This window comes from Suncus etruscus, chromosome 3 (assembly GCF_024139225.1).
Source record: "Suncus etruscus isolate mSunEtr1 chromosome 3, mSunEtr1.pri.cur, whole genome shotgun sequence".
In the NCBI taxonomy this organism is placed as follows: domain Eukaryota; kingdom Metazoa; phylum Chordata; class Mammalia; order Eulipotyphla; family Soricidae; genus Suncus; species Suncus etruscus.
Window position 1 is genome coordinate 131755700 of NC_064850.1, and position 25259 is coordinate 131780958.

The 25259-nt window shown below is 38.0% G+C and overlaps 1 protein-coding gene across 1 annotated transcript in view; it reads right to left on the minus strand.

Moving 5' to 3' along the window:
- The window catches only part of L3MBTL4 (L3MBTL histone methyl-lysine binding protein 4), a 330693-nt gene that overhangs the window by 73843 nt on the left and 231591 nt on the right, over positions 1-25259 (minus strand). The gene's annotated exons all lie outside the window — the stretch shown is intronic.

A 25259-nucleotide genomic window follows, 5' to 3' on the forward strand; every position in this document is an offset into this window, starting at 1 on the left:
ATGTAGACTGGTATGAAATTGCCAGTGACAGCCTGAGTATAGCTGAGCAGCTATCTGCCCCCCCCCAGATCAAACTCCACCCCCTAAGCCAATCTCTGGAGCCGGCCTGGAAGTGGGGAAAACCCAGGGTGCCCCATCAGGTCCTCCCAGGAACCCACCTGGGGATCTGGAGGAAAGAGGGAGAGGGGGATCGGGTGACCCAGGTCCGGGCCCCCCTACCCTAGGCCGGGCCAAGAGGCCTCTGGCACATACGGAGGTCTGCCAGAGGCCAGCTCATGCCGGCTGAAAATGCTTACTTTATTTCTTTATCCTCACATTTTACCACCACCTCTTCAGTTTGAGGATTCTTTTTTCTATCATTACGTCTGAATTCAAACCCTCATTTTCTTTGGACTGTGATCGGGAAGGACTCTAACAATCTGCCTTTGTTTATTCTTTTGATTTCATCATTAACTAACATCATACTTTTTAAGTCGTTGTTCAAAAACATAAATCTGATCATGTACCTCCTGGACAAATTAAATAAATGTTCAATGATTCCTGACTATCAGTAGATTATGAGCAAAATCCTAAGAATCTCTATCTTTACAATTTCCTCATCCACTCATGTGTTACTTGCTTTATGTCTGTAAAACATCTCAATATTTTTCTACAGAAAGTACCAACATTTTTTGTTTGTTCATTTTTTCAGATATTAAAAAAGAAATCAATTGTTTTGGTGTAGGGTCATCTGACAGGGCTCTAGAAAGCCAGCTCAATCCCAGAGCATGCATATTTATAGAGCCTTATTTTTCATGTTTCTGAGTCAATGTGTATCATAAACACAAGTCTTATGTGGCGAGAGTGCACTTCTTCGTGGGCAGAAAGTTTTACTCAGCAACAACAGTTATATCATGCTGCTCAGTCTGACTCTTGTCACTCACTACCACATCAACTGGTAATCCTGTCTAAATTTTTAGTTCATTTTCACTCAATTTACTTCCTGGTAAAATGAGGACACATAAGAGGTTGTGAATGTAACCCCACTCCACATTCTTTGTGTAAGCTTACCTACAAGAAAGACCCTCCCATTTCTGGGAGAGTTCTTGAGGAGGTTACAAAAGGTTTGGCCTCAGGGTCGAAAGGGGGGATTTGCCCGGATGGAGAAGTAGCAGGAGGAGAGATGGCTGGAAAAAGCTAAGACAAAGGGCAAACTGAGAATCGCATGTGTAAATGGTTATGATAGGCCACACATGTTGGCCAGGGCAAATATAGATGTTATTTCTCTGGAAGCCTAACTGCATGTGAGTTTTCTACCCGCTACTCTCCTGAACCCAGATACCAGCCGGCTGGAGAAGATTGGAGCCACGTGTCCTGGGACTGCAGAAAAAGGCTTCCATCACCATCCACCACCATCCAAGCCCATCCAAAGGGCTTCTTTATTATGTAATTCAACAGTGAATATTCAGGAGCTTTGAAGAAGCCATGAGGTGGCATGCTTGGGAGGTGTTTTAGGTGAAATACAGGTGTGGTCACCCTGTGAGCATTGATTCTGCTTATTACAAGCAAAAGTATGGCTATCCAAAGAGTTCAGAAGACATTTATGTGACAAGATATAATGATTTCTACAGGAGACAAAGCACTGAAAGCATTTTCTTATTTTTCTTATTAGCTTTGAGAATGACAATAAAAATTAGAGAAGATGAGAAGCTGGGAAAGAAAAGTCTGTATATGAGTGAACTGATTCAAAATAAGCAGAAAAATAAATGAAAGCTTTATATTTTGGCAATCTTTGAACCTCATAAAAAAGAAAGCAAAAGACTAGAAAAACGACTCAGCTTCTCCTTTCATTCTAGAGGAAGATAACTAAAGAAATGTGGAAATATATGGTTGAATTCCTGTGGATGAATTAAGCTTTCTAAGAAATGATAAAATATGTTTGTCAGGATTAAATAATTCAACACGCTACAGGTAATTAGTACCAGTCTATGGCCATATGCTATGCTAAACATTATGGGAAATGCTTGAAAAACAAGAAGAGTAATTTGTCCTCTTCAAAATTGCCTGGGAGATGTATTTGAAGTAATTTCAACTGAAAACCATTTTATACAAAATGGTAACAATAAAATGTGCGCTAAAGCTGGCAGTGCCCTTCACAAATCATCTTAGTCACATGGATGAGTGTTTGACCTCCCCCATTTATATAGTGAGAACAGACTATGAACATAAAGAAACTCACCTAAGTTTGTGAATTTAAATGTGGCAGGCTTATAATTTGAGCCGAATGTACTTCTGGCTCCCACACAAAGCCAATACAAATTTATAACTACTACAGTCTCTCAACCCTACCAGTCTTGTTTTAAAAATTCACTAATTTATTTTGTAGTCATTATCTTCATGCAGAAAATAAAGGTGCAGTGAATAAAAAAATAAATGTGCTCTCAAAGCCCAAAAACAGTAACATAAAAAAAGTGAATACCCTCATAAAAATGGGGAAAAGTAGTGGGTAGAAAATTCCTCAAAGATGACAGACAGATAGATATCCAAAAGGTATATGAAAAAGTATCATCATCACTGAATCAGAAATATGCAAATTGAAACAACAATGAGATATCACTTCACACCCAAGAAATTGGTCTATAACAAAAAGACCAGAAAAAAACTTTTGGTGAGGTTATGGAGGGATGTAGAGGGAGATAAAGGACTAGTATCTGCTGCTGGTTGAGACTAAAGTTCTGTTTGTGATTCCTGGAAAAATAATTTGGTGACATCTAAAAAAATGGAACACAGATTCCATTATGACTGTGCAATTCCAGTCCTGTTCTCTACTCAGAAGATAGCAAAACATTAATTTGAAGGGAAATATGCGCACCTATGTTCACCACTACATTTTTTACAATAGCCAAGACTGTAAATAACACAGTGATCAATACCAGGTGAGTGGAAAAAGAAACTGGTGTAGAAATGAAGTGGAACATTATTTAGCTGTGCGAAAAGATGAAATCCTGAAGTTTGATGCAACAAACAACTGGAACATGCTGTGCAGGGTGCAACTGGAGGGTGTCAAATAATCTCTCAAATTTGTGGGAAATAAATAAACAAAACAATCTTGAGATAAAGTCAACAGAACAGTCATCTAAGTATACAGTAGAGCAGGAGACCTCAAGATAGTAGCTGAGGATCCTGATACTCTGGTGGTAGACATAATATAGTAGCACTTCAGGTACTCCTATAGAAACAAAATATATAATTATATATATTATATAATAATTATAAATAATATATTTGTATTATATATAAATCTTATGTATCACATGTAATATTATATCTATATATTAGAATATATATAACATATTATATATAAATAATAATATTGTTCTACTGTAAATAAGTTAATAAATTAATGAAAAATACAAGTGATCATAAAAAAAGTAAATGCACCCCACTTAAAATTTTCTCATAAGTCAACATTTTCCAAATAGAATACTAGTTTTGTTGCTACATACCATGGATTTTCAGATATAAATATTCTATTTTTCAATATATAAAGTTGGTAATTGTAGGGCCAGAGAGATTGCACAGTAAATAAAGCACTCCTTGCATGCAGATGATCCCCAGTACAGAGTAAAGTCCACAAGCTTGACCATATATTGTCCTAAACCTCCAGATAAATAACTAAATTGATAATTGTATCCAGCAGCTATGGTCACTTCCTTACTTCCTAATTGACAGTACTGTTTTGCAATGTTTACAACCACCTTAATTATTTTATTTTGAAGTCTGGCTGGCCATCTTTTGAAATTCCTTGATACGGGCAGAATGCGTACACATTTTCTATGTATAGTCAACAGTTACCAGAGCTAGGGGATTCCTCATTTTCCTCTGACTTTCATCTCACAAACACTAACTGAGGACTTGGCAATTTTAAAATATTTTCATATTACAAATAGAGCATTTCCATTTACACAAATGACTTTTCAGGGCACAAAATACCAAATGAACCTGTCACTGTTGTTTTCTAATGTATTTCAGGATATTGCCTTGCTAAATCATAGTCTCTGAAGCCCACAGAGAAAAATACAACACAAACCGCCCACCTTTTACCCTTTAAGGTACAGCAACTGAAAGACACCATTTCATAAATAGAGCCTCTGCTAGTTAATTAGTGTTGGCCACATTTATTTTTCTAATCTAAGAAATGAAACCAACTCGTGTAATGTACATTTTCCCATAATCTAGTTAAAATGTAAAAGGCCAGGACAAACTCAGCTCGAGAATGTTGCCGACAATGATTCTTTTTCACTAATTGCTCAAATCAGTGGGTATTAAAAAAAAACCACAATAACGCCTTCACATTCGGTTTACTTGTTGGTTTTACATGATAGGGTAGCTAATTAAAACTACTGCAACTCTGGTGCATTCCAGTATGCAGTTTATGATTGTGAAAAGGTCATATACTAGAAACTAAAATTCAGTACGCCCCCCTACATTCAGTTAAATAATCAGAGACAATGTTTAAAAATAATTTATCTTCCTCTCACAAGCAACTTCTTTTCTTCTCCTGTTTACTCTTGATTACCCATAGGTGGCCATACTATGGATTCCCTCCAAATGCCTCAACATTACAGTTTTATAGAGGGCATTAGAGAACAAAATATAATTAAAAAAAGAAGAGAGTGGCATCTTAGAACTTGCCTGAAACATTGACCTTATAGATAAATAAAACAGACATACTTTACGTCTCAGCTCCTTGGAAAGGAGAAGAGTTTACTGTATCCTCTTCTTGGTGAGGACTCTTAATTCAGACAGCGCTTCTGAGGCCTGTTGCATGTTCAATAACTCACCCACCTAATGAAACCCTAGCTTCATTCTGTCTTTTCTGTGAATCATAACTTCAAAACAAAGGTTGTTTCCATGTAATCAGCATCTACTAACTTGTATACACATAAAGTGCAGGGTTTTTTTTTTCCATTTTTGGAGGGGGCCCACATCTAGCAATGTTCAGGAGTTACTCCTGGCTTTGCGCTTATAAATCACTCCTGGTAGGCTCGGGGACCATATAGAATGCCGAGAATCCAATCTGGGTCCAACCTGGATCAGCCACATGCAAGGTAAATGCTCTACCGTTGAGCTATCTCTGAACACCATTAGGGTAGTACTGGTGGTCCAGGCACTTCAAAATTTGAACTTCCAGCTGTGTATTGCCCAAAGTGGATGCCAACCAGACCTTCTGAGCATTCAGAAACTAAAAATAAAAAAATTAAATAAACAAGAAGAAAATAAACAAAATTCAGAAACATATGTATACATATACATAGTTTTTTTTGGGGGGGTCATACTTTGTGGTTATCAGGACTCATTACTGGCTTTGCATTCAGGAATCACTTCTAGCAGGGCCTTGGGGGCTCTAGAAGGTGTTAAGATTAAACCCTGATCAGCTGTGTGAAAGGCAAGCGCTCTACCCACATCTCTGTAGTCCAAGGGAAATTTTGATTGTTAAAATAAAGTAGGAATGCATTGCATTTTCTTATTACTTAACAAGTATTTATTAAACAAGATAGCCAGGTTATTTAAGAAAGAATAAATATTCTGGGAGGAAACATAAAGCAAAATCATTTTAGTTGAACTGGCCTTCCTTTTCAGATTGTTATATACTGCTTTAGTATAAGCTGATAGGACTGCAAATTAATGGCAGAGAAAAAAAAAAACAACAAGAGAGCATTACATTCTAGTTGATAAGGTTTCAAGGATCAATAGCCACATCTGAAAATTCTATACATCTTTTAAATTCCACTGTGAATTCTAAACAATTAAAAAACCCACAAACTTCAAAACAGTCTTTTTATTTACTGCTACTTCAACTTCTACTTCATTAATTTTATCAGGGTTTTTTTCTTGAAAATTCACTAAAACTTTACACATAATGATGTGAGTAGAACATTATAGAACACGCAAATGAACACAATATATATATAATTACAGTATATTAATCATAAACAGGCAGCTAAATTAAACCAAATTATGCTTTTCCTTTTAGACATGTAATAAACCTATTGTGAAATACTTAATGAGCTGACAAAATCATTATTTTCCCACCCCACCTTTCTCTTTACCCAAATGATTCCATGCATTTCAGTTTTACAGTAGCTATTAAACTAAAGTTGTCTATACAACACTTAATAAATCCAATTTTTACTTATCAGGAGGCTGTGGTGGATGAGCAAAATTTCATGTCCAGCTTAGCTTCTTATTTATATTTCCTTCCCACAAGGGTAGAAAGATCATTACACACTGTTTTAATTTCTATTTCAAAGGAGCACTTGCATACTGTTCCACTTTTCTCCAAGAAGGAAGCTGTACTGGGGGAATAGAGTGTTCTGTGTTCCAGAGATCAGTCTCTTTCTTCACCTCATTGCATATAGGCAGAGACAACATAACAATGGATGCTACTTCTCCAATACTACCTTTTTACAAATTACTGGGATGCTGAGATCATTGCCTCTAGAAAACTTCACAGAGACAAGAAATAGCTAACTCTTACAATAAAATTTTACTGGTACATAGTTATTATATTCCAGAAAAATATCTAGTTAACTAGAATGCATTCCATGGAGGTTTAATATAAGGATGAAAAACTGAGATACACAAATCCCAACCCAAATTGTCTCAATATAAAATAACAGATTAAGGTATCTTGCTTGTCATATTTCAACTATATAATTGGTAGGGCATAAACTTTTAATACTAGCCAGAATCAACTATAATTTCAATTAACATAGATTCAGTTTTATATTTTAGAAAATTTTTTTCTATACTTCTGCAATAATGGCATATGAAATCATGTAGGGTAGGCTTAATAATAAAATTTTAAGGCATATCTGGTTCTCCAGAGACCCATGTGTGCCATTCACCCCCCACCCCATATCTGCATCTTTATCTATCTCAGATACAAGACAACCTATAAGTGTAGCTAATGCATAAAAGTGCTCATTTTATGTAGAACAAGAAATTTAAAGTAAATTCTGGCTCCAGAAGAGTCATTGGCACATGGAAGAGAGAAGATGATGGTAGAACTTAGAAAGAGCTAAAATAACTCATTCATCTACAAAAAGAAAATAGTGCTTTGAAATAAGTTAGGATAAGAAAGCAAAGAAAGAGTTGAAAGGATCTGTATAATGTGCTGGTTAATGCTTTAGAAAGAAGGATAAGGCCATTGTACTATTTGTTGCATCTATTTAGAGCCTAGCTGGTAGACTTCCTTCAACTTAGACTGGAGACTGATGTAAAAGAATCTCAAAATAGTGCCTAATTTATTTCCTTGGGCATTATCCTTTTGGCAGGACTCTATAGCACTGAAGACTCTTCAAATAACACAACTCTTTGTAAGATGAAAGAAAGTACTTTCTAGGGTTAAAAAAATCTACCATTGGAGAAAATATATTTTACTACTAAAAACCAAGGCTAGAATAGAGACTGAGCATTTTAACTAGACCTGTAACCCCTTTTCTTTCATGGTATGGTTTCACAGGCATTCATCAAAAGAAGGCAAACAGAAACCACTCCATGTGCTGATGGGTGTTAGGGGCAGGGCTGAGCTCAGAAGTGAGACCCCCTGCAAGATGAAAAGGAATCTCAATTCTGCCTCTCTCTAACTTAGAGAATAAACCTTGTTTGAGTCAGTATGTTGCCTGCATCTGTTCTCTTCCCAATTTCAACTTCAGCAGGATTCCAGCCAGACTCACACTCTGATCTGGAACAGTAGAAGCCACCCACAAATGAGGAGGAGAGGACAGAATAAATTCTCTGGCTGAGATCTCTGTCCTGAGATCCAGGACTTCCAGTCTTTAGAATGCTGAGAAATAAATTTGTTATTTATGCCTTAAATTCTTAAATTGTTGATTCTGTGACTGAATGTGGAAGTCACAAAAATTTTTATCAACAGTTAAAGGTTTCAGGAAGTGCAATGATCAAAAATTAATTTAAAATCAATCACATCATGAATTTGAAGTCATTTCTAAAAGAGATTGCCTGTGTTTTATTTTATGGGTGAAAAGAAGTCTGGAGGATAAAAAATTTAAAATCTAATTTATGTTACAGTCTGCAGTATTTTACTATGATAGACTGAGTTAATGTAATTATACAGTATATGTAATAGATACATATAATAGATATCTAAAATCGCCTGGGACAAAAATACTAAAGAGAAAAAAAATTACTCTTGCTTTTAAAAATATTTTGCTATTCCCATGCTTCAGTCAGATATTAACTTTCCACATCCTATATAATTAATAATCCCACTCACTTTTTCTTTGAGGGGTAGCCAATGTGTGGAGGTGAACACTCGGTCTCATGTACACAGACATTTACTATACCACTGCATTGCATCCCAGACCTAATGACCTAATGACAAAAAAAATTCTTCACTTTCAATTTTTCTTCATCATTTTCGCCTAAGAAAATTATGGCATAGGATAAGAAAAAGATTCTTCATTTGATTTGGAGTTATGCAAATGAAAACTAGTTTAATTGGTTTTGCTAGTTTTTTTCTAGTTTCTGTTCCTAGTTGATAGATTTTGTAAAATTAAGTTCTACCCATGTTATCAATACTGCTCTCTCTAACACAGACATTCTTCTTTTCATGTGTTCTGGGGCTTAAGAATCTAATAGTGGCACTAACTGTGGCCATCATCTCAAAATGTTTGATGGTCGATAAACTCCTACTTTTAAAGAGAAGGGTCCATGTCTCAGACTTAAATCCAGTGTGTGGTTGAGTATGTTGATATTTAAAACTAGAATTAATATAAAATTTCTATTCTGCTGTGGAAAGGGCTCCAAAGTAATAACTGTCTGACAAATTAAACAAATTATAATTGTTATTGTTAATACAATGTTCATTTGTCAATATGCTAAAAATTTCAGGCTCTAATGTACAAAAAGGAAAATGCTAAATATTCTTTTTAAATGAATCAGTTTATGTATTATCTTCTTTTCATTTTTTAAATAAATTTTAGTAGTTAGATATATTTAGGAGATAAACAGAAATTTCAGAAAAGAATGAACCCAGAAATTAATGAATATTTGAAATTTCATTTCTCATAAATAAACCTTACAGGGAATTTTGGATACAGTTCAAATCACACTGAATATTTTCTCTGGAGTCAATGAGAGTCTCTCAACAGAGATCAAAGTGCTTGTTGCATATGGCTGACCCTGATTCGATTGCCAGTACCATGTATGGCCCTCTGAGTACTGCCAGGAGTGAGCCCTGAGCACAGAGCCAGGATTAAGCTTCAAGCAACAGTGTATGAAGCCTGATTCCTCACTCCACCTGGTGGGAAGGCAGGGTGGCATTACTGGCACCTTAAATAAAGATGTTATTAACATTTTGTAATGCACAGAATACCCCACACAATTAATTACCTGACTAAAAATGACAATACTGTGGTAGTTGAGAAACTATGCTTCAATCCTTTACAGAACTTAAAAATATTCTAGTTTACTTTATGTGACAAACAAAAATCAAATGCATTCTATTTTCATAAATGGGGTTAAGGTCCACCTGTTGTGGGAAGGTAATGGATAAACCTAAAGGAGGGAATTTTCTGTTACATTGCTTTTGAGGAAGGAGCCTTTAGAGTTATCTGGCTCAGTGTCTGAAACTTCATTTCATAGTTTATGAAAGAACTTAAATTAGTCCCAGTATGCAAACAACCAATACTTGTTTTAGAACCAGCTCTACTTTCTTTCTAACCCTATAGCCTACCTGTTGGCTCTTGGCTCTCACTAGAGACACACAGGATCAACTTAGCAATATTGCTACAAATCATACCATTTCAACAAAATTCAAAATGACTTTTCTTTGATTCTTAAAAGTGAAAGCACGTGACACTAGAACTTGTGATGTGACAAGAATCTGTGTCACAAAACAAACAATAAAGCTACTGAAATTTTCCAGGAATGTACTTCTCAGACTATCTATGCAGGACCTGTCAACCAAGTTTTGTTTTCCTTCCTTCCTTCCTTCCTTCCTTCCTTCCTTCCTTCCTTCCTTCCTTCCTTCCTTCCTTCTTTTTTTCTCTTTCTTTCTTTCTTTCTTTCTTTCTTTCTTTCTTTCTTTCTTTCTTTCTTTCTTTCTTTCTTTCTTTCTTTCTTCTTTTTTTTTTTACCATGTTTTAACACAGCACCTATCCCTTTGGGGGAACCTTCAAATGACAGAGTTTAACAGTCGCTCACAATATATTCAGCTATTTTCTTCATTTCCCTCTTCTTTATGTTTAGATTCTGATGTCTTAGAAATACTTTGTATTTCCTTATTTTTCTTTTGTCATTGCATTGTCTGGACATTCTGGGAAAAATCTTAATACCTGCTTTTTCTTTGCCTGCAGACACATCATAACAAGGTCAACTTTTCCACTATATATTCATAATCACTGTGGTTAAGAAGAATGGGACACTGTCAGGAAGCTCCATGACATGGACTTGACTTGCTTGTTTACTCATTCTCTGTGCCTATGATTTCAACCCCTTAAATCTTTCCTTAAATCTTACCATTTAGATTTTCACAATTTCCTGTCTATTTCTGAACTCTCCCACGATGATCTGGGCTGTCTACATCACACAGGAAAATAGAAGCCACAAACTGGCACACCCAATTCTTCTCCAATTGAGATTATATGCTGTTTTTCTTCTACCCAAAGCTAGTTGCCATCTTTAGAGTTTTCTCAGATACTGTATTTCACAATACAATCATGGAACCTTGTCATAGATAACTCATCTGTCTTCAGCTCTTTTCCTGGAGACAAATTGTCAGAGCTTCTTGCTGTCAACACATCTGTACCTCGAAGTCATACCTCAAGCACTAGGATTTGACCTTTAACTCCACTACAGCTTTCACAAGTGTCCTTGATCACCTTACATCATGAATCATCCAATAGATTTTTTTAAGATCCTCCTTAATATTCCCTTCCCTAGATATTAAAAAAAAGTTCTTTTCTTTACTTTTGCTTTTCTTTTTTTTTTTTGTTTTTGTTTTTGGGCCACACCCGGTTTTGCTCAGAGGTTACTCCTGGCTGTCTGCTCAGAAATAGCTCCTGGCAGGCACGGGGGACCATATGGGACACCGGGATTCGAACCAACCACCTTTGGTCCTGGATCAGCTGCTTGCAAGGCAAACGCCGCTGTGCTATCTCTCCGGGCCCTACTTTTGCTTTTCTACCTACTCTTTTTCCTTTAGCTCCTCAGAAGGCTTGGCCTGTGACCTCTGAACCAATCCTTAAGTTTTGGGGTTATTGAAGTTTGATTATGGGCCTTCAAGGATAGCCTTTATCCTCTCCACATTCTCCCTCTTAGATAATTGCATCTTATTCTCAGGAGTTTAATTACCTTCAATGTATATTCCATGTAAATAAGTTACTTCAAGCTAAACTTCACTGCTGAGTTTTATACTGATATTGTGTGAAATTTCCTTATTATGTTCTCAAAGGAATCTTGAAACTCCACATATTATAATTTACTCAGTATCTCACTCCTTCCCTTACTGTACTCAAATCCCAAATGTAGTCTAGTTTGTTCACATTTCTTTTAGTGAAAGGTTTAGTCTATAGAATCCAAGACTTCTTGATATCTTTCTTAAATATATATTGAGAACATTCTTTTCTCTTTATGTCTTCTCCAGACACTAATATCTATATTTATATCTCTAAGTAAATACCATTCTACCCTAGGAACTTCAGTTGTATTTATGACCTGGATTAACTTGCATAAACTCTGCTTTATCTTTACAATTTCATTATTTTAAATAAAAAATAATTTCAAAAATTTGGGGCCACATCAAGGGAATAGAGGGCTCTGTCTGTACCCATGGGTTGTCCCAATTAGTGCTTGAGGGGATGTGGCAATAGGCATTTAACTGAATTTAACTGCATGCAAGGCAACCACCTTAACCCCTGGACTATCTCTCTGATCCCACAATCCCTGCTCTAAACACAGCAGTGTAACAACATTGAGTTTAGAACAAAGATCAAAGTGTATTTATCTAGGCTTACCTCAAACCAGGAGCTTCTTACTCTATCCTATACTCTTCCTTACTATACTGATACTTTTGAGTTCTGGAAACTCTATTGAGTTCTGGGTATTCTTCTTGTGTTCTACCCTCAGTTAGAACTCTGCACATATTATCCTCTACTGCAGGGGTCTCAAACTCAATTTACCTGGGGGCCGTGGGAGGCAAAGTTAGGGGGAGGCAGGGCCGCATAAGAGATTTCACAAAAAAAGTCCTCAAACGTCATTATTAACAGTTTTAATTATTTCTTCTGAACATGAATAGAACATTGAGTGAATATCATGAACAGTTCTTCTGAACATGGCATCTTTTGCCTATTCCTTGCTGCCAGAGACTTGACAGCGCTTCTTCTCACAAATCTGAACCACATTTGACTTTAGAGAGGAATTGGTTGAGACCCTCAGTATGGCTTGAAGATGATCATCATTAAGTCTAGACCTGTACTTTGACTTTTTGAAGTTCAATGTGGAGAATAACTTTTCACAAAAATATGTGCTCCCAAAAAGGCACATGGTGCGCTTGATCATTTGGGAAATTATTTCAAAATTATTTCAAAAATTGCCCATATGTATGCCAGCACCCGTATCTGCCTGTCCTCTGTGCTGTGCTGTATTTTCGGCCTGATTACATCCTGTGTGTAGCTCATCTGAGGACAGCTAGCCTTCCCTGGAGGTGAGTTTACATGCCCAGAAAGGGAGGAGCCAGAGGAATTAGCCAATGAATACAACTACAACACATAGAAAAACCCACAATACAAGTGTGACATTGGGGAAATAATAAGAATAAGACATAAGAATGAAGATGGCAACTCAGATGACCAGAACATGCCCAACCGACTATTAGTCTCTCTGATAAGGAGTTTAAAGTCAAAATATGGAAGATGTTTAAATAACACAAAGAAAGTATTGAAGAGAACACTAATAAGAACCAAGAGAACATGAAGATAAAAATGAGAAAACTCCAAACTGAAATTTCAGGTAAAAGAACAGGTCTGAAAAACTCAGTAGATGAATTGAAGAAAAACATGGATGAGCTTTCCCACAGGTTAACAGCAACTAAGGATAGAATTAGTACACTGGAGGATGAGATGAATAACAACTCCATACAGCAGAAGAGACTGGAAAAAAGCCTTAAAGCAAATGATCAAACAATGGAAAAATTACTTAAAGAATGGGAACAGATGAAAATAGAATTCTATGATAAGCTCAACAGAGACAACTTAAGAATCATTGGAGTCCCAGAGACCCAGGAAGAAAATATCCAGGAAGAATCAACGGTCAAGAACATCATTAAAGAGAAACTACCAGAGCTAAAGAATACATGCAAAAAAATCCTGCATGCCCGAAGAGTACCAACTAAAAGAGACCCCAGAAAAAACACTGCAAGACACATCCTAGTCACAATGACGAACCCCATAGATAGAGACAGAATTCTGAACGCAGCAAGATCAAAAAAAAAAAAAAAAAGAAATTACATTCAAGGGAACATCCTTGAGATTTACTGCAGACCTGTCACAAGAAACACTCAAGGCCAGAAAGCAGTGATGGGACATAGTGACAAAACTCAATGAAATAAATGCTTCGCCTAGAATACTGCACCCAGCAAAACTCACTTTCAGGTTTGAAGGAACAATACATGGTTTCACAGACAAACAACAGCTCAGAAACTTTACAGACTCAAAACCAGTCTTAAAAGAAAAACTGAGGATTAGGAACCCAGAGACTTATAAAGAACAGCGGCCATGCTCTCTGCCTCTTTTCTACTGAGCCAGCCTAGCCTACAGACACCAAGGACTGAAATCTCTCCGGACCCACACCCGGTAAGATGTCCCTGCCCAAAGAAGGTGGGGCCAATTCCTGCCGTGTGATTGGGAACCCAGAGACTTATAAAGAACAGCGGCCTTGCTCTCTGCCTCTTTTATACTGAGCTCCACGGCTGCGCTTATCTTGTAACCCCTGAATTCCATTTCTAAAAATTATAAAAAGCAATCTACAGCCTTATCAATGGAATAATTTTGCAGTACACCCCCATATTTACAGAAATCAAGATGGCTCCTCTAATAATCTAAAACTTAGGAAACAGCTTGCTCTTGCCAGGTATAGGGGTTTGGGGAGGAGCCATACCAGGGCCCTTATCCCTAGCCTGAGGAGTGCTGGGAGGCTTGGCAGGCCCCCAGCCGTCCTTGTCTTTTTCCCCTGTCTTCAGGCCTTCCCTGGGTGCCAGCTCAGATGGCCAAAAGTGGGTTCATGTGGACTCTTACTGGTCCTCAGGTTCCTCCCTCCCTCTGTACTCCAGGGGGGAGGTGCATGGGGAGGAGGGCGGGCAGACATCTGGCTTCCGGTTTCCTCTTTGATTCTGGAGACCAGCTCTTGCCAGGTATGGGGTTTGGGGAGGCCCCATACCAGAGCCTTTCTCCCTAGCCTGGGGAGTGCTGGGAGGCTTGGCAGGCCCCCAGCAGTCCTTGTCTTTTTCCCCTGACTTCAGGCCTTCCCTGGGTGCCAGCTCAGATGGCCAGAAGTGGGTTCAGGTGGACTCTTGTGGTCCTCAGGTTCCCCCCTCCCTCCGTACTCCAGGGGGAAGGTGCATGGGGAGGAGGGCGGGCAGACATCTGGCTTCCAGTTTCCTCTTTGTTTCTGGAGACCAGCTCTTGCCAGGTATGGGGTTTGGGGAGGCCCCATACCAGAGGCTTTCTCCCTAGCCTGGGGAGTGCTGGGAGGCTTGGCAGGCCCCCAGCAGTCCTTGTCTTTTTCCCCTGACTCCAGGCCTTCCCTGAGTGCCAGCTTAGATGGCCAGAAGTGGGTTCAGGTGGACTCTTGTGGTCCTCAGGTTCCCCCCTCCCTCCGTAATCCAGGGGGGAAGTGCATGGGGAGGAGGGCGGGCAGACATCTGGCTTCCGATTTCCTCCTTGAGTCTGGAGACCAGCTCTTGACAGGTATAGGGTTTTTCTCCCCTGGACTTCAGTCTTTCCCTGGGCATCGGTCTAGGTGGACTCTATAGGGGTCAACAGGCTTTCCCCCTATCTCTCCCTACACTAATGGGAATGCACTCTGGGAGGAGGGCAGGCTGTTCTAGCACTGGTTTATGTTGGGACAGTCAGTGGAAATTTTTTCTCTTTGTTTTCATATTGGTAGTATTGTGTGCATATATCCATAATATCCATCTTGTATTGGGACCTTGATACTGCCCTACAAAGCTCATATTTAATATTTTACTGCCTCAGTCCCAACCCTTACTTCCTCCCAACCTCCCATGTAGGTGCAGGTAATGACATGAAGCTCACCACATAGAGTGATAAGTGCAGTTAGAGAAATAACTACACTGAAAACTATCATAACAATGTGAATGAATGAGGGAAAAAGAAAGCCTATCTTGAGTACAGGTGTGGGTGGGGTGGGGAGTAGGTAGATCTGGGAAATTGTTTGTGGGAATCCTGCACTGGTGCAGGGGGGGTGTTCTTTACATGACTGTAATCATACAACTACAATTATATTTGTAATCACGGTGTTTAAATAAAGATAATTAAATTAAAAAATTTTTAAAAAAATGAAAAACTGAAAGAACTACTTTAAGACAAGACCAACCAACAAAGACACCAAACTTCGATAGAAAAATGGAACTAACTCCCAGGACAATTCTTTCTCTCAATGTCAGTGGACTAAATGCACCAGTTAAGAGACACAGAGTGACTAAATGGATCAAAAATTCAACCCAACCTTCTGCTGCCTACAAGAAATGCACCTGAATATTCAGAACAAGCACAGACTCAAAATAAAAGGCTGGAAGAAAATCATCCAAACAAACAACACCCATAAAAAAGCTGGAGTGGCCATAATAATATCAGATGATGCAAAAATATTTAATACAATTGTTGACAAATTTGAAAAATACTATCAATAACAACACAGTAATTGTGGGCGACCTCAACATGGCATTGTCAACATGTAATAGTCAACCAGACCAAAACCCAACAAGAATGTACTAGACCTGAAAAGAGAAATGGAAGAAAGAAGCCTAGTATATATATATATATATATATATATATATATATATATATATATATATATATATATATATATATATAAAACACTCCACCCCCCAGAAACCTGGATAGACATTATTCTCTAATGTACATGGGACATTCTCCAGGATAGACTACATGCAAGCACATAAAACATACCTCCATAATATCAAGAGGATAGAAATTTTGAAGGCTACCTTCGTTGACCACAAGGCCCTGAAATTATATGTGAACTACAAAGGGATAAAGAAGAAAACCTTTAATACCTGGAAGTTAAACAGCCTCATACTGAATAACCAGTGGGTCCGAGATAAAATCAAAGAGGAAATCAAAACCTTCCTGGAAATAAATGACAATAGAGACACAAAGTATCAGAACTTATGGGACACAGCAAAAGTGGTACTGAGAGGAAAATTTATAGCTTTGCAAGCACACATCAAGTAAGAAGAAGGGGCATACCAGAATAGCTTAATGACACAACTCATAGAATTAGAAAGTGCTCAACAAAAGGAACCAAAAATAGGGAGACAGAAGGAAATAACAAAGCTGAGAGCAGAAGTCAATAAAATGGAAACCCAAAAAACAATCTGAAAGATCAACGAAAGCAGAAGTTGGTTCTTTGAAAAAATAAACAACATTGAGAACCACTGGCAAAACTAACAGAGAGAGAGAAACTTGATAAGTTGTATTAGGAATGAAAAAGGAGAGATCACTACTGATATGGCAGAGATTCAAAGGGTAATGAGAAACTACTTTGAGAAACTCTATGCCACTAAGAATGAGAACCTGGAAGAAATGGATAAATTCTTGGACTCATAATCTTCCATGGTTGAAAGAAGAGGATGTAGCATATCTAAACAACCCCATCACTACTGAGGAAATTAAGACAGTAATCAAATGTCTGTCCAAAAACAAAGCTAAGGCCCAAATGGATTCACTAAGGAATTCTTTCAAACCTTTCAAGAGGAACTACTACCAATCCTAGCAAGACACTTTAATGAAATTGAAGAAATGGGAACACTTCCAAATAGCTTTTATCAAGCCAACATCACTTTGATAACTAAACCAGACAAAAATGCTACCAAAAAAAGAAAATTACAGACCAATATCGCTGATGAACAGAGATGCAAAGATCCTCAATAAAATCCTGGCAAATATGATTCAATGCCTCATTAAGAAGATCATCCACAATGACCAAGTATGTTTCATCCCAGGAATGCAAGGATGGTTTAATATACATAAATCTATCAACATAATACACAACATAATACAGAACATAATCAACAACAAGAAAAATAAAAACACATGATCCTATCAATAGATGCAGAGAAAGCATTTGATAAGGTCCAACTCCCATTCTTGATCAAAACTCTCAGCAAGATGGGGATGAAAGGAACCTTTCTCAGTATAGTTAAGGCCATCTCCCACAAGCCAGTGACAAATATTATCCTCAATGGAGAAAAACTAAGAGCCTTCCCTCTAAATTCTGGAACAAGACAAGGCAATCCTCTCTCGCCACTCCTATTCACTGGAAGTGAATATTCACTCCTATAGCACTGGAAGTACTTGCTATAGCGATTAGGCACCAAAAAGGTATCAAGGGAATCCAGATAGGAAAGGAAGAAGTCAAGCTCTCGCTGTTGGCAGATGACATGATACTCTACTTAGAAAACCCTAAAGACTCTACCAAAAACCTTCTAGAAACAATAGACTCATATAGCAAGGTGGCAGGCTACAAAATTAACACACAAAAATCCATGGCCTTCCTATACACCAAAAGTAATAAGGAAGAAATTGACATTAAGGAAACAACCCCATTCACAATAGTGCCACATAAAATCAAATATCTTGGAATCAACTTGACTAAAAATGTGAAGGATCTATACAAAGAAAACTATAAAACTCTGCTCCAAGAAATAAGAGAGAACACAGATTTAACGCGATCCCTCTAAAGATACCCATGACATTCTTCAAAGAAGTGGATCAGACACTTTTGAAATTCATTTGGAACAACAAACACCCTAGAATAGCTAAATTAATCATTGCGAAAAAGAATATGGGAGGAATTACTTTCCCCAACTTTAAACTTTACTACAAAGCAATAGTTATCAAAACTGCATGGTATTGGAATAAAGACAGGCCCTCAGATCAGTGGAATAGGCTTGAATATTCTGAGAATATTCCACATACATACAATCACCTAATTTTTGATAATAGAGCAAGAAATCCTAAATGGACCAAAGGAAGCCACTTTAACAAGTGGTGTTGGCAAAAAATTGAACTTAGACCCCCAGTTAACATTATGTACGAAAGTAAAATCCAAATAGATGAAAGACCTTGATATCAGACCTGAAACTATATGATATATAGAACAACACGTAGGCGAAACACTCCAGGACATTGAGACTACAGGCATCTTCAAGGAGGAAACTGTACTCTCCAAGCAAGTGAAAGCAGATATTAACAGATGGGAATATATTAAGCTGAGAAGCTTCTGCACCTCCAAAAAATTAGCGCCCAGGATACAAGAGCCACCCACTGAGTGGGAGAAACTATTCACCCAATACCCATCAGATAAGGGGCTAATCTCCAAAATATACAAGGCGCTGACAGAACTTTACAAGAAAAAAAAATCTAATCTCATTAAAAAATGGGGAGAAGAAATAGACACTTTGACAAAGAAGAACTACAAATGGCCAAAAACACATGAAAAAAATGTTCCACATCACTAATCATCAGGGAGATGCAAATCAAAACAACGATGAGATACCACCTCACACCCCAGAGAATGGCACACATCACAAAGTAAGAGAACAAGCAGTGTTGGCAGGGATGTGGAGAGAAAGAAACACTTATCAACTGCAGGTGGGAATGCCGTCTAGTTCAACCTTTATGGAAAGCAATATGGAGATTCCTCCAAAAACTGGAAATCGAGCTCCCATACGACCCAGCTATATCACTCCTAGGATTATACCCTAGGAACACAAAAATACAACACAAAAATCTCTTCCTTACACCTATATTCATTGCAGCACTATTCACCATAGCAAGACTCTGGAAACAACCAAGATGCCCTTCAACAGATGAATGGCTAAAGAAACTGTGGTACATATGCACAATGGAATATTATGCAGCTGTCAGGAGAGATGAAGTCATGAAATTTTCCTATATATGGATGTACACAGAATCTATTATGCTGAGTGAAATAATCAGAGAGAGAGAGAAAAATGCAGAATGGTCTCACTCATCTATGGGTTTTAAGAAAAATAAAAGACATTCTTGCAATAATAATTTTCAGACACAAAAGAGAGAAGGGCTGGAAGTTACAGCTCATGTCATGAAGCTCACCACAATCAGGGATGAGTTTTGTTAGAGAAATAACTACATTTCGAACTATCCTAATAATGAGAATGTATGAAGGAAATAGAAAGCCTGTCTAGAGTACAGGCAATGTTTGGGTGGGGAGCAGGGAGAGTTGGAACATTGATGATGGGAATGTTGCACTGGTGATGGGTGGTGTTCTTTACATGACTGAAACCCAAACAACACAATCATGTATGTAATCAAGGTGTTTAAATAAAAAATATATTTAAAATTGCCCATTCATTTCTGCTTTTCCACTAATCTCCCTGAATTTGGCTTTGAGATCAGAGTTGCATTGCAGGTCAATGAGCTCCATTTGAAGCACAGGAGGGGCATCTTGCACATCAAAGGAAAAGGGGTCCACAAAATATTGGAAAGTGGCTCCGTGTTTTTTGAAGTCTGCAAATCTGTGATCAAATTCCTTCTCTAGCTTAAAAATAGCATCAACATATTTCTCACCACTGAATGGTATGCCTGTATCCACAAGTTCCTTGCATGCTGGGAAATGGCAAATGTTTGTCTGAGAGAGCTGGGATTTCTGTAACACAAGTTTTGTGGAAAATGCTCTCACGTTGTAATAGGCAGCACTGATAAGCTGCCCTGGGCCTTGTAACATCTTGTTTAGTACATTCAGCTTATGTGTGATGTCAACAAGTAAAGGTAAGTCCATAAGCCATTTGTGATTACTCAACTCAGAAACAGCATTCCCATCCTTCTCCATTATGACTTCCAATTCTTCTCTCAACTCAAAAAATCTTTTTAGGGACATTTCCCCTGCTGAGCCAATGTACCTCAGTGAAATAGAGTACATCTCCATATTCTGACTCCATTTCCTCTAAAAAAAAAAAAAAAAAAAAAAAAAAGCATGGAACCTCCTGTGCTTTAAGCCTCTGGATCTGATTTGGTTGATGTATTTCACAACAACAGACATCACATTGTCACACGGCAGGCATTTACTGCACAGGGCCTGCTGATGGATAATGCAGTGAAGAGCCATGGCTTTCTCTACACCCTCCTCTTCAAGTTTTTTTTTTTTTGAACAAGTGCCACCATTCCATTTTTCCTCCCAAATCATTGATGGCGTTCTATCAGTTATTATTCCAACACACCTCTTCCATGGCAAACCTGCATTCTCAATGGCATCACACAGATGCCGAAATATCTCATTAGTGGTGGTCTGGCCATGGATTGGAGTTATTGTGAGCAGCTCCTCTGTCAATTCAAAATTGCAATCAACACCATGGACATAAATTGTGAGCTGCACAGTGTCTGTTATATCTGTGCCCTCGTCAAGAGCAACTGACTAGGCATCAAAACACTTGGCTTTCTCACACAGTTGATGATAAATGTCACTTGACATGTCAGAAATGCGCTCTACCACAGAATTGGCAGAAAGGCTGATTTTGCTAAACTGACCTTTCTTTTCTGGACAGATAATACTTGCAGCGTGTAACATGCATTTTTCAACAAACTCTCCTTCTGTGAATGGTTTCCATGCCTTAGCAATCATCTCACTAACCATGCATGTAACTAGTCCGACTGATGCAACATTCTCTTTGGTTGCTTTCTTGAAGAAATCTTATTGCGTCATTAGACATGCTTTAAGACTGGCAACTTGCTTGACTCTCTCATTTCCTTGATATTTTGCACATTCCTCAGGATGTTTAGTTGAATAATAGCGTTTCAAGTTGTATTCCTTGTGCACTGCAACTTTCTCTGAGCAAATAAGACATGTGGGGATGACTCTGTGCTCAAATAAATACTGCATCTCCCACTTTTCCTGAAAGTGTCTGTGATTGTCATCAATCTTTCTCTTCACTTCAGGCTTTGGTGAAGTCATGATGAAGGTATGACAAAATCTAATTCTGTAATAAACTTCTCTCCCCTTGGCCTCTGATAATGCAAGGGACAGCGGGCAGGAGCAGTGGAAATGACGTCTGCGCTAGGTGCAAAGTATTAGCAATTATTCGCTTACTGAATATTTGCAATAAAAATCGTATTAGTAAGAAAAGAATTGCAAAAAATCGCATTAAATATTTTCATACCCCGAACGGAACTGCTCGGGGTATGCGAATGTTTAATGCAATTTTTTCTTACTAATTTGATTTTTTTTCAATGCAAAATAACATTTTATTATGATTTTGAAATTCATACTGAATCTGACCACATAAGTGTCAGACTCTGCCTCTTCTTTTTTTTTTTATTTAAACACCTTGGTTACATATATGATTGTGTTTGGGTTTCAGTCATGTAAAGAACACCACCCATCACCAGTGCAACATTCCCATCACCAATGTCCCAAGTCTCCCTCCTCCCACCCGACCCCCGCCTTTACTCTAAACAGGCTCTCCATTTCCCTCATACATTCTCATTATTAGGAAAGTTCAAAATGTAGTTATTACTCTAACTAAACTCATCACTCTTTGTGGTGAGCTTCCTGTTGTGAGCTGGAACTTCCAGCTCTTTTCTCTTTTGTGTCTGAAAATTATTATTGCAAGAATGTCTTTCATTTTTCTTAGAACCCATAGATGAGTGAGACCATTCTGCGTTTTTCTCTCTCTCTCTCTGACTTATTTCACTCAGCATAATAGATTCCGTGTACATCCATGCATAGGAAAGTTTCATGACTTCATCTCTTCTGACAGCTGCATAATATTCCATTGTATATATGTACCACAGTTTCTTTAGCCATTCATCTGTTGAAGGGCATCTTGGTTGTTTCCAGAGTCTTGCTATGTTAAATAGTGCTGCAATGAATATAGGTGTAAGGAAGGGGTTTTTGTATTGTATTTTTGTGTTCCTAGGTTATATTCCTAGGAGTGGTATAGCTGGATCATATGGGAGCTCGATTTCAAGTTTTTGGAGGAATCTCCATATCGCTTTCCATAAAGGTTGAACTAGATGGCATTCCCACCAGCAGTGGATAAGAGTTCCTTTCTCTCCACATCCCCGCCAACACTGTTTATTCTCATTCTTTGTGATGTGTGCCATTCTCTGTGGTGTGAGGTGGTATCTCATCGTTGTTTTGACTTGCATCTCCCTGATGATTAGTGATGTGGAGCACTTTTTCATGTGTCTTTTGGCCATTTGTATTTCTTCTTTGTGAAAGTGTCTTCTCCCCATTTTTTTGATGGGATTAGATGTTTTTTTCTTGTAAAGTTCTGTCAGTGCCTTGTATATTTTGGAGATTAGCCCCTTATCTGATGAGTATTGGGTGAATAGTTTCTCCCACTCAGTGGGTGGCTCTTGTATTCTGGGCACTATTTCCTTTGAGGTGCAGAAGCTTCTCAGCTTAATGTATTCCCATCTGTTAATCTCTGTTTTCACTTGCTTGGAGAGTACAGTTTCCTCCTTGAAGATGCCTGTAATGTCCTGGAGTGTCTTGCCTATGTGCTGTTCTATATATCTTATGGTTTGGGGGCTGATATCGAGGTCTTTAATCCATTTGGATTTTACCTTCGTACATGATATTAGCTGGGGTTCTAAGTTCAATTTTTTGCAAGCAGCTATCCAATTGTGCCAACACCACTTGTTGAAGAGGCTTTCCCTGCTCCATTTAGGGTTTCCTGCTCCTTTATCAAAAATTAGGTGATTGTATGTCTGGGGAACATTTTCTGAGTATTCAAGCCTATTCCACTGATCTGAGGGCCTGTCCTTATTCCATACCATGCTGTTTTGATAACTATTGCTTTGTAGTACAGTTCAAAGTTGGGGAAAGTAATTCCTCCCATATTCTTTTTCCCAATGATTGTTTTAGCTATTCGAGGGTGTTTATTGTTCCAAATGAATTTCAAAAGTGCCTGATCCACTTCTTTGAAGAATGTCATGGGTATCTTTAGAGGGATAGAATTAAATCTGTATAATGCCTTGCGGAGTATTGCCATTTTGATGATGTTAATCCTGCCAATCCACGAGCAGGGTATGCGTTTCCATTTCTGCGTGTCCTCTTATTTCTTGGAGCAGAGATTTATAGTTTTCTTTGTATAGGTCCTTCACATTTACTAATTTGATTTTTATTGTGATCATTTGGTAAACGAATAATCACAAATACTGCGGAATTTGAAGGCCAGCCTTCATGTTGTATGGAGGGCCGCAAATGGCCCGTGGGCCGCGAGTTTGAGACCCCTGCTCTACTGGGAGATTTCTTCTTGCTTTGTATCTGCTTTTCCTCAAACTTTTAGCTCAGATAACCCTTTCACCAAAACTTCATCTTGTTTCATCAATGACATCCAATATTTTTTTAAAATAATTAGCCTTTCAATTGTATTACTTAAATTTTTCTGTGTAGTATTTGTGACAGGTGTAGATTGTTTTTGAAAACACACTGCCATTTGATTAAATTGCCCCTTCCACTAGAACATAATATTCTCTCACAGCAGAAACTGTTTACAATTTGGGTTAGTTGTGTACCCTAATGTCTACCACAGTGCTTGTTAAGCAGTGCAATATGCATGGTTATGCATATGAATGAAAGAAACACACATCTTGTACTTTAGCCACAAAACAAATTTAAGAAACCCAATTCCTTTAGTCTTAACCACAAAACAAATAATGACTAATTCTCTATTGAGTTAAATTACAGTACAATAAACAATTTTTATCTTATTCCTAATAACCAGACATTCCAATGTTTCTTAATGAAAAAACTGCTTCTGTATTTCTCTTTTTATTACTCTAGTTACAGTTTTGTTAACTCTCTAAAACTAACTATTGTACTGGACACTAAATAATTTCCCATAAAGTGTTTGTTGAGTGGGTGATCTTAGTGTAAAAGGATTTTTCAGTAGGTTGATTATTTTGTAATTTGCTTCCACTGATTCAAAGTTAAATATGAATGATTCCTTAAGTGCACTTGTAAAGAATATCTATTTTTGTTTTCAGATGATGTTTGGAGTAAAATAATTTTGAATAGGCTTGGAATGTTGAATGCTTAAAGTAAATTCCCTGAGGATGCAGTAAAAGAACATTAATATTATAATATGGCACTATTTCTCTGGAACAAGGTGAGAACATTTTGACTATTTGTTATCCTTTGCTGAAAATACAAACACCTTTCATTTGAGTCTTTGTTCATAGTTGTGGTCAAAATTGAATGTAGGTATGGGGTGGCTAATTAAGACTTAAAACATATTGGAGTGGGGCCGGAATGGTGGCACAAGCAGTAAGGTGTCTGCCTTGCGCGGACTAGCCTAGGATGGACCCTGGTTTGATCCCTTGGCATCCTAAATGGTTCTCCAAGCCAGGAGCAATTTCTGAGTGCATAGCCAGGAGTAACCCCTGAGCGTCATTGAGTGTGGCTGAAAAACCAACCAACCAACCGAACAAACAAAAACATATTAGAGTGGGGCCGGAGAGATAGTACAGTGGGTAGGGTGCTTGCCTTGCATGAGGTGCTAGCTTTGGTTCCCAGCATCCTAGATGTTCCCCTAAGTATCACGAGTGTAGAGCCAGGAATAACCCCTCCAGTACAATAGGGTATGGCCCAAAAAGGTCAAAAATAAAATCATACAAACAAAAATAAATGGGGCATTGGAATTTGCTGCCAAATTACTCAGCAGGCTACTTCCTTACTATGCTGCCTTTATGGTAATCAAGTATATGTGCTGGTGCTACTCAGCTACTTATTGGCTTTGTGGCTCAGGAAAAAGGATTTGCCTTCTTTACTGCTATTTCCATCTAGTTAAAAGAGAAAGTAATATGCCTTAGTGGGCTTTATGTATATGTGATAAAAAGCCCCCATGAGAGCCTGGTACATGTTGAGTATGCATAGTTTTCATAGGTCTTTCCCCAGGTCTTTCATAGGTCTTAAATAGTTCATCAGAGGATTAACTTGTCCCT